The 10,268-nt window shown below is 51.3% G+C and overlaps 2 pseudogenes; both read left to right on the top strand.

Moving 5' to 3' along the window:
• Positions 1-726: 726 nt before the first annotated feature.
• On the top strand, positions 727-901 carry LOC140394676 (U2 spliceosomal RNA; annotated as a pseudogene).
• Positions 902-6,790: 5,889 nt separating this feature from the next.
• On the top strand, positions 6,791-6,995 carry LOC140394599 (U2 spliceosomal RNA; annotated as a pseudogene).
• Positions 6,996-10,268: the final 3,273 nt, after the last annotated feature.

Raw genomic sequence — 10,268 nt, 5'->3', positions numbered from 1 at the left:
ACCTAGCTTGGCTGGTGGTGAGAAGGGCCCTCCCTGTCAGATTCTTCATGCACACCCGAAGGCTCTGCAGCAATGCACGCTGCCCTCGGAGTGGCTGTGGGGGAAATGAGACGGTCACACACCTCCTTGTGGAATGTGCCTTTGCAAAGAAGGTCTGGAGAGAGATGCAGTGGTATTTGTCAAGGTTTATCCCAAACAGATCTGTGACACAGGACTCTGTGCTCTACGGACTGTTTCCAGGGACACACACCGAGACAAATATCAACTGCTGCTGGAAGGTCATCAACTCGGTAAAAGACGCTCTTTGGTCTGCCCGAAACTTGCTGATCTTCCAGTGCAAAGAATTGTCCTCGACCGAGTGTTGCAGACTGGCACATTCCAAGGTCCAGGACTACGTGCTGAGGGACGCACTCAAGCTTGGGGCAGCTGCCGCCAAGGCGCAATGGGGAAAGACCACTGTGTAAAGTCTTTCCAGCAAATGTACACCGAGGGGCGCGTAACAGTGTAAAGCCCCTCGGTCTGGGCAACCAACACTCCAATGTATAAAACAAACATGACAATGTAAATATTTAAGAAGGAATTGTAATGTAAAGAGTGATATGTGTATGACAATATCAAAATTGAATGAAAGAAAGTCAAGGCAACATGTAACCCTGCCGGAAATGTACAGTCAAGACAATTTGAAATGTTTCTGTAATGCTCATGATAAATTTTTATGAATAAAGTATATTTTTTTGAAAAAAAAAAATCTGTTCTTATCAGTTTAATATCTGATACGTCCCTTATCTGGGGACCATATATTAAATTGATTTTTGGATCAGGGAGATGGAATAGGGGCTTGCTCCGTCCACTCCACGCATCGACCTGGTATTGCAGTATCTCCAGGAACGGTGCACACCACCCCTTTATGGGGAATTTCAAAGTCAAAAAACAGCTCAAACACATACAAATATACACTTTATTCACATTTCTTTCATCACACAACAAAACGCTTCGTCAAGTGGCTGCTGCTACTCAGCTTCTACGGGGTGTGATGAAGGATGACGAAAGGCCTCATCTTACAAGCACAAGGGGGAAAGCAAACAAATTCAAAATTGACCACCCATTTCACTGCAAAATCCTACCAACTGTCCTGGCTTGACACAATTCACACCTCTCAAACCTGGGGTTACCCCATCTCTGGATCTGTAAAGATTTAATAACCTGCTAATGCTCGCATTCCAAGCATTGTCTGGCATCTTTGAATCTGTCTATATATATGTTTCTGGAGCATACCTCTTCATTCACCTGAGGAAGGAGCAGCGCTCCGAAAGCTAGTGACATCGAAACAAACCTGTTGGACTTTAACCTGGTGTTGTAAGACTTCGTACTGTGCTCACCCCAGTCCAACGCCGGCATCTCCACATCATTTCACTGTTGAATGTGGATTACTCCGCTTCTCGGCCTTTTGGCTAAGATCAAGTGTAGTCTCATTTGATCGAGGGAAGCTGAGGATTTCGATGACGATCGTGGATTGGAGAACTCGGAGGGATTGAAGTCGTCAAAGAAGAAACGTTTGGAGCTTGGCTGCTATTGGTGGATCTACATGCTGGCCTAAACCTCGGGTTTAGGCCTAACGCCGATACAGTTTCACACCCAACGTACGAGCTATGGATGCAGCTGCATCCCGACCACCAGGCTGGGGCGTGCGAAACACTGTCCGAGTCACAGTGAAGAAAACGGATGGAGAGTCACCTTTGGACCGGAAACACTTCGTGAAGAAGGTGCTGCTCGAGTGCTGTGGGTTTAAAGCAACAGAGATCTTCTGCTTGCAAAACTTCCCCAAGAATGGTTTCTTTGATGTCACCTTCAAGAGCGTCGCAGCGTGCATCAAATTCTTGAACGTCTTCAAGGAAAAAGGTAACCAGAGTCCCTTGTCGATCCTGACTGCGGAACCTCTGTTTACGCTACCGGCACAGCGAAATCGGGTTGTTACACTGCACACGTACAACCCCCACGTCCCTGTATCTGATGTGCTCACGTTCCTCGCCAGGTACGCTGAGCTGAAAAGTGACAGCGTGCAAGTGAAAGACACCTTCGGCATCTGGACAAGTGAGCACCAGGTCAAGGTGACCCTAAGAACGGACAGCAACGGAGCCATCCTGCATCCCCCCTCCAATTTCGCTATTGGAGTAAATCGTGGCTACCTCTACTACGTGGGACAGCCACGAGTATGCCACACCTGTGGCAAAACGGGGCATGTTGCCGCAAACTGCAGTGTGACCTTCTGCAAGAACTGCAGGCAGGAGGGACACATGAATAAGGACTGCAAAAAAGACAAGTGCTGCAACCTGTGTGGGGAGGCCGGCCATCTTTACAGGGCCTGCCCGAAACGCGGGGCAACATACGCTGAAATCATCAGCAGCGGAGTTAAAAAGGCGACCAGAGAGGAGGTGCATACACCCTCCACCGAAAAAGACACCACGGCTCAGAATGAGGAAAAGCAACAAAAGGGCCCCCAACAAAAAGAGGAGGCCCCAGCACCTCCTGACAACCCAGCCCCAGCCCCATCTGATGAGGAACACTCAATGGAAGAGGAAGAGGATGGGACAAAGAATAAAGAGCCCTGGGAAACCGTGAACAGGGACAAACGTAAGAGGAAACAAAAAAACAAACTGAAGAACCCCCTGAGGGGTAGTGGCAAAAAGCGACACCTCTCAGCCGGCGCACTTAGCGCCGACACCTCATCCGATGAGGGAAAACAGGACAAGAATCGGCCTCAAATAAAGAGGCAAAGCACCAACGTGGAACGGAAGGCACAGACCCCCCAGACCACCGACCGGGAAGGAAACAAGGTCACAGACCAACCCCCGCTAGCAACGAGCAGCAACAACCCAGGTGAAGACCGGCCTGCAACCCCAACACCTACTGACTGCCATGACGAACGCCAGGGCTACATCACCCCCCCAATGCATCTGCATCAAAATCACGGGGCCAGTACGGACCAGAACAGCTTTCTCAGCCCTGCAACTGTGCTAAAGTTTGCAAGCACCACCGGCATGCTGGGGAACATCGAACAGCTGGAACAGCCAACTGTATAGACTCTGGACTCTTGAGACTGGTAAATCTATCCTTTTTATAATGGGTTTAAAAATTGCATCCATAAATGTGCGAAGCATCAAAGATACTTCGCGGTGTGTAGCCACACTCAACTATTTGGCAAATGTAAAAGCTGACCTACTGTTCCTGCAGGAGTGCGGAATTCCGCACCTCAGCAACTACAGGCGCTGGTCGAGCTGGTGGTCCCACGGGCCATCCATCTGGTCAGGAGGAAACGACTGCCGCTCCTCCGGCCTGGGTATTCTGCTGCGGGGAGGCAACTTCACCATCTCCGACGTTAAGGAGGTGGTGGGCGGGCGCCTCCTCGTAGCAGACGTGAAATACAAAAACACCCCTCTCAGACTTATTAATGTGTACGCCCCGGCCGTAAAAAGTGAGCGGCTGGCAGTTCTTCAGCAACTCCCACTGCTGTTGGCCACCTCCAAGCCGGTCATCCTGGGTGGTGACTTCAACTGCATCATCGATGCGGCTGGACGATCCAGCAAAGCCGACAGCAAACTAGACGCTACGTCCAGACTCCTGATGGAAACGGTAAAAGACGCCAAGCTGCTCGACGTCTGCAGCAACCCTGCAGACGGCGCGCAGCGTAGATACACATGGTCACGGCCAGACGGGTCCGTCCGCTCCAGGATAGACTTCTTTTTTGTGTCCCGAGCTTTCACGGTCAGGTCCACCGACGTAACGCCGGTGTTCTTCTCTGACCACTGCCTCCTACTGGCCGACTGCCACCTGCAGGAAGACCAGGGGGTAGGCAGGGGGACGTGGAAGCTAAATGTAAAACTGCTGACCCCTGAGAACATCGAGGAACTCAGGAGGGATTACAAAGGTTGGAGAACCGTGAAACCCCTCTTTGAGGCCCCACATCTCTGGTGGGAAGCAATCAAGGGGAATATCAAGAGGTTTTTCATCCTCAAGGGCGTTCAGAAGGTGAGAGAGAGACGAGGGGTCATGTCCAGGCTCCAGAAAAGTATGCAAAATTTGCTCCAGCTGCAGTCGATGGGGGTGGATGTCAAGGAGGATCTCCAAGAGGTGAAGAGCCAGCAAGCCTCGCTCTACACCTCGGAGGCCTCCAAGGTTATCTTCCGTTCCAGAGTCCGCTCCGTGGAGCAGGACGAAAAGTGCTCACGCTTCTTCTTCCAAAAGGTGCACAGAGAGACCTCTGTGATCAGCAGCCTGAAGGAAGAAGATGGCTCTGTAAAGTCATCGCAGTCTGACATCCTGAGGATCAGCCAATCCTTTTATGCCGGACTGTATGACCTGAAGCCAACAGATAGCACTGTTTCCCAGACCTTCCTGTCGACTATCACGGAGGTCTTAGGCGACAGCGAGCTGGAAAACCTGGACAAACCACTAACTCTGGACGAGCTGACAAAGGCCGCCAAGTCCTTCGAGACGAGTAAAACTCCCGGAAGCGACGGCTTACCGGTTGAGTTGTATTCGGCTCTGTGGGACTGGATGGGCCCAGACCTGCTGGAAGTGTACGAGAGTATGCTTCTGGAAGGCAGCATGTCAGAGTCCATGAGGAAAGGCATCATCACCCTCATCTACAAACAGAAGGGGGAAAGGGAAGAAATTCGAAATTGGCGACCCATTTCACTGTTGAATGTGGACTACAAAATTCTAGCAAAGGTCATCGCCAATCGGGTCAGGTCTGCTCTGGAGTCGGTGATCCACCCTGACCAGACCTGTGCTGTACCCGGCAGGAAGATCTCTGATAGCCTCGCGCTACTCAGGGATACGATCGCCTACGTGCAGGACAGGGGGGTGGACACTTGCCTCATCAGCCTTGACCAGGAGAAGGCTTTTGACAGAATATCGCACACCTACATGATGGATGTGCTCTCCAAAATGGGGTTTGGGGAGGGAATTCGCAATTGGATCAAACTGCTCTACACAAACATCTATAGCGCAGTCTCAATCAATGGGTGGGAATCAGAAAAGTTCCAGATCAGATCTGGAGTCAGGCAGGGCTGCCCTCTCTCCTCTGCCCTTTTTGTGTGCTGCATAGAACCTTTTGCCGAGTCCATCAGGAGGGATCCGGGTATAAGAGGAGTGACGATCCCAGGCAGTGGAGGCATGCAAGTCAAGGCCTCCCTGTACATGGACGACGTTGCCGTCTTCTGCTCGGATCCTGCGTCTGTACGCAGGCTCTTAACCACCTGCGACCAGTTTGAACTGGCCTCTGGAGCCAAGGTAAACCGGGGCAAGAGCGAGGCCATGTTCTTTGGGAACTGGGCCGACCGGTCCTTTGTCCCCTTCACTGTCAGGTCAGATTACCTGAAGGTGCTGGGGATATGGTTCGGAGCTGCTGGGGCGTGCACCAAAAACTGGGAGGAGCGCATAGGAAAGGTAAGACAGAAACTGGGCTGGTGGGAGCAACGCTCCCTCTCCATTGCGGGCAAAACCCTGGTCATCAGGTGTGAGGTACTCTCGGTGCTACTGTACGTGGCGCAGGTCTGGCCCATAACCCGACCCTACGCCACAGCAGTCACCCGGGCCATCTTCAAATTTATCTGGCGATCCAAGATGGACCGTGTCCGAAGGGACACCATGTACAAACCTCTGGAGAAGGGAGGGCGGAACGTACCCAACGCCTCCCTCATCCTGTTGGCCACCTTTGTGTCCAGCTGCATCAAGCTGTGCGTGGACCCCCAGTATGCAAACACCAAGTGTCACTACATACTGAGGTTCTACCTGTCCCCGGTGTTGCGAAGGATGGGCCTGGCCTCATTGCCGCGGAACGCTCCAAGTAGTTGGACCGTACCGTACCACCTGTCCTTTGTGGAAAAGTTTTTGAAAGAAAACACCTTTGACCACAAGGCAATGAAGCAGTGGTCAGCACGTAATGTCCTCGAGGCCCTCAGGGAAAAAGAGACCGTGGAGGACGTTGGATGGTTCCCTGAGCAGACTGCCAGAGTCATCTGGCAGAACGCCTCATCACCAGAACTTTCAAACAAGCACCAAGACCTAGCTTGGCTGGTGGTGAGAAGGGCCCTCCCTGTCAGATTCTTCATGCACACCCGAAGGCTCTGCACCAATGCACGCTGCCCTCGGAGTGGCTGTGGGGGAAATGAGACGGTCACACACCTCCTTGTGGAATGTGCCTTTGCAAAGAAGGTCTGGAGAGAGATGCAGTGGTATTTGTCAAGGTTTATCCCAAACAGATCTGTGACACAGGACTCTGTGCTCTACGGACTGTTTCCAGGGACACACACCGAGACAAATATCAACTGCTGCTGGAAGGTCATCAACTCGGTAAAAGACGCTCTTTGGTCTGCCCGAAACTTGCTGATCTTCCAGTGCAAAGAATTGTCCTCGACCGAGTGTTGCAGACTGGCACATTCCAAGGTCCAGGACTACGTGCTGAGGGACGCACTCAAGCTTGGGGCAGCTGCCGCCAAGGCGCAATGGGGAAAGACCACTGTGTAAAGTCTTTCCAGCAAATGTACACCGAGGGGCGGGTAACAGTGTAAAGCCCCTCGGCCGGGGCAACCAACACTCCAATGTATAAAACAAACATGCCACTGTAAATATTTAAGAAGGAATGGTAATGTAAAGAGTGATATGTGTACGACAATATCAAAATTGAATGGAAGAAAGTCAAGGCAACATGTAACCCTGCCGGAAATGTACAGTCAAGACAATTTGAAATGTTTCTGTAACGCTCATGATAAATTTTTATGAATAAAGTATATTTTTTTGAATAAAAAAAAAAAAAAAAAAAAAAAAAAAAAAAAAAAAAATCTGTTCTTATCAGTTTAATATCTGATACGTCCCTTATCTGGGGACCATATATTAAATTGATTTTTGGAGCAGGGAGATGGAATAGGGGCTTGCTCCGTCCACTCCACGCATCGACCTGGTATTGCAGTATCTCCAGGAACGGTGCACACCACCCCTTTATGGGGAATTTCAAAGTCAAAAAACAGCTCAAACACATACAAATATACACTTTATTCACATTTCTTTCATCACACAACAAAACGCTTCGTCAAGTGGCTGCTGCTACTCAGCTTCTACGGGGTGTGATGAAGGATGACGAAAGGCCTCATCTTACAAGCACAAGGGGGAAAGCAAACAAATTCAAAATTGACCACCCATTTCACTGCAAAATCCTACCAACTGTCCTGGCTTGACACAATTCACACCTCTCAAACCTGGGGTTACCCCATCTCTGGATCTGTAAAGATTTAATCACCTGCTAATGCTCGCATTCCAAGCATTGTCTGGCATCTTTGAATCTGTCTATATATATGTTTCTGGAGCATACCTCTTCATTCACCTGAGGAAGGAGCAGCGCTCCGAAAGCTAGTGACATCGAAACAAACCTGTTGGACTTTAACCTGGTGTTGTAAGACTTCGTACTGTGCTCACCCCAGTCCAACGCCGGCATCTCCACATCATTTCACTGTTGAATGTGGATTACTCCGCTTCTCGGCCTTTTGGCTAAGATCAAGTGTAGTCTCATTTGATCGAGGGAAGCTGAGGATTTCGATGACGATCGTGGATTGGAGAACTCGGAGGGATTGAAGTCGTCAAAGAAGAAACGTTTGGAGCTTGGCTGCTATTGGTGGATCTACATGCTGGCCTAAACCTCGGGTTTAGGCCTAACGCCGATACAGTTTCACACCCAACGTACGAGCTATGGATGCAGCTGCATCCCGACCACCAGGCTGGGGCGTGCGAAACACTGTCCGAGTCACAGTGAAGAAAACGGATGGAGAGTCACCTTTGGACCGGAAACACTTCGTGAAGAAGGTGCTGCTCGAGTGCTGTGGGTTTAAAGCAACAGAGATCTTCTGCTTGCAAAACTTCCCCAAGAATGGTTTCTTTGATGTCACCTTCAAGAGCGTCGCAGCGTGCATCAAATTCTTGAACGTCTTCAAGGAAAAAGGTAACCAGAGTCCCTTGTCGATCCTGACTGCGGAACCTCTGTTTACGCTACCGGCACAGCGAAATCGGGTTGTTACACTGCACACGTACAACCCCCACGTCCCTGTATCTGATGTGCTCACGTTCCTCGCCAGGTACGCTGAGCTGAAAAGTGACAGCGTGCAAGTGAAAGACACCTTCGGCATCTGGACAAGTGAGCACCAGGTCAAGGTGACCCTAAGAACGGACAGCAACGGAGCCATCCTGCATCCCCCCTCCAATTTCGCTATTGGAGTAAATCGTGGCTACCTCTACTACGTGGGACAGCCACGAGTATGCCACACCTGTGGCAAAACGGGGCATGTTGCCGCAAACTGCAGTGTGACCTTCTGCAAGAACTGCAGGCAGGAGGGACACATGAATAAGGACTGCAAAAAAGACAAGTGCTGCAACCTGTGTGGGGAGGCCGGCCATCTTTACAGGGCCTGCCCGAAACGCGGGGCAACATACGCTGAAATCATCAGCAGCGGAGTTAAAAAGGCGACCAGAGAGGAGGTGCATACACCCTCCACCGAAAAAGACACCACGGCTCAGAATGAGGAAAAGCAACAAAAGGGCCCCCAACAAAAAAAGGAGGCCCCAGCACCTCCTGACAACCCAACCCCAGCCCCATCTGATGAGGAACACTCAATGGAAGAGGAAGAGGATGGGACAAAGAATAAAGAGCCCTGGGAAACAGTGAACAGGGACAAACGAAAGCGGAAACAAAAAAACAAACTGAAGAACCCCCCGAGGGGTAGTGGCAAAAAGCGACATCTCTCAGCCGGCGCACTTAGCGCCGACACCTCATCCGATGAGGGAAAACAGGACAAGAATCGGCCTCAAATAAAGAGGCAAAGCACCAACGTGGAACGGAAGGCACAGACCCCCCAGACCACCGACCGGGAAGGAAACAAGGTCACAGACCAAACCCCGCTAGCAACGAGCAGCAACAACCCAGGTGAAGACCGGCCTGCAACCCCAACACCTACTGACTGCCATGACGAACGCCAGGGCTACATCACCCCCCCAATGCATCTGCATCAAAATCACGGGGCCAGTACGGACCAGAACAGCTTTCTCAGCCCTGCAACTGTGCTAAAGTTTGCAAGCACCACCGGCATGCTGGGGAACATCGAACAGCTGGAACAGCCAACTGTATAGACTCTGGACTCTTGAGACTGGTAAATCTATCCTTTTTATAATGGGTTTAAAAATTGCATCCATAAATGTGCGAAGCATCAAAGATACTTCGCGGTGTGTAGCCACACTCAACTATTTGGCAAATGTAAAAGCTGACCTACTGTTCCTGCAGGAGTGCGGAATTCCGCACCTCAGCAACTACAGGCGCTGGTCGAGCTGGTGGTCCCACGGGCCATCCATCTGGTCAGGAGGAAACGACTGCCGCTCCTCCGGCCTGGGTATTCTGCTGCGGGGAGGCAACTTCACCATCTCCGACGTTAAGGAGGTGGTGGGCGGGCGCCTCCTCGTAGCAGACGTGAAATACAAAAACACCCCTCTCAGACTTATTAATGTGTACGCCCCGGCCGTAAAAAGTGAGCGGCTGGCAGTTCTTCAGCAACTCCCACTGCTGTTGGCCACCTCCAAGCCGGTCATCCTGGGTGGTGACTTCAACTGCATCATCGATGCGGCTGGACGATCCAGCAAAGCCGACAGCAAACTAGACGCTACGTCCAGACTCCTGATGGAAACGGTAAAAGACGCCAAGCTGCTCGACGTCTGCAGCAACCCTGCAGACGGCGCGCAGCGTAGATACACATGGTCACGGCCAGACGGGTCCGTCCGCTCCAGGATAGACTTCTTTTTTGTGTCCCGAGCTTTCACGGTCAGGTCCACCGACGTAACGCCGGTGTTCTTCTCTGACCACTGCCTCCTACTGGCCGACTGCCACCTGCAGGAAGACCAGGGGGTAGGCAGGGGGACGTGGAAGCTAAATGTAAAACTGCTGACCCCTGAGAACATCGAGGAACTCAGGAGGGATTACAAAGGTTGGAGAACCGTGAAACCCCTCTTTGAGGCCCCACATCTCTGGTGGGAAGCAATCAAGGGGAATATCAAGAGGTTTTTCATCCTCAAGGGCGTTCAAAAGGTGAGAGAGAGACGAGGGGTCATGTCCAGGCTCCAGAAAAGTATGCAAAATTTGCTCCAGCTGCAGTCGATGGGGGTGGATGTCAAGGAGGATCTCCAAGAGGTGAAGAGCCAGCAAGCCTCGCTCTACACCTCGGAGGCCTCCAAGG

This window comes from Scyliorhinus torazame, chromosome 17 (assembly GCF_047496885.1).
Source record: "Scyliorhinus torazame isolate Kashiwa2021f chromosome 17, sScyTor2.1, whole genome shotgun sequence".
In the NCBI taxonomy this organism is placed as follows: domain Eukaryota; kingdom Metazoa; phylum Chordata; class Chondrichthyes; order Carcharhiniformes; family Scyliorhinidae; genus Scyliorhinus; species Scyliorhinus torazame.
The sequence above is the reverse complement of the archived record's forward strand: the minus strand, read 5'-3'. Positions and strand labels throughout refer to the sequence as shown.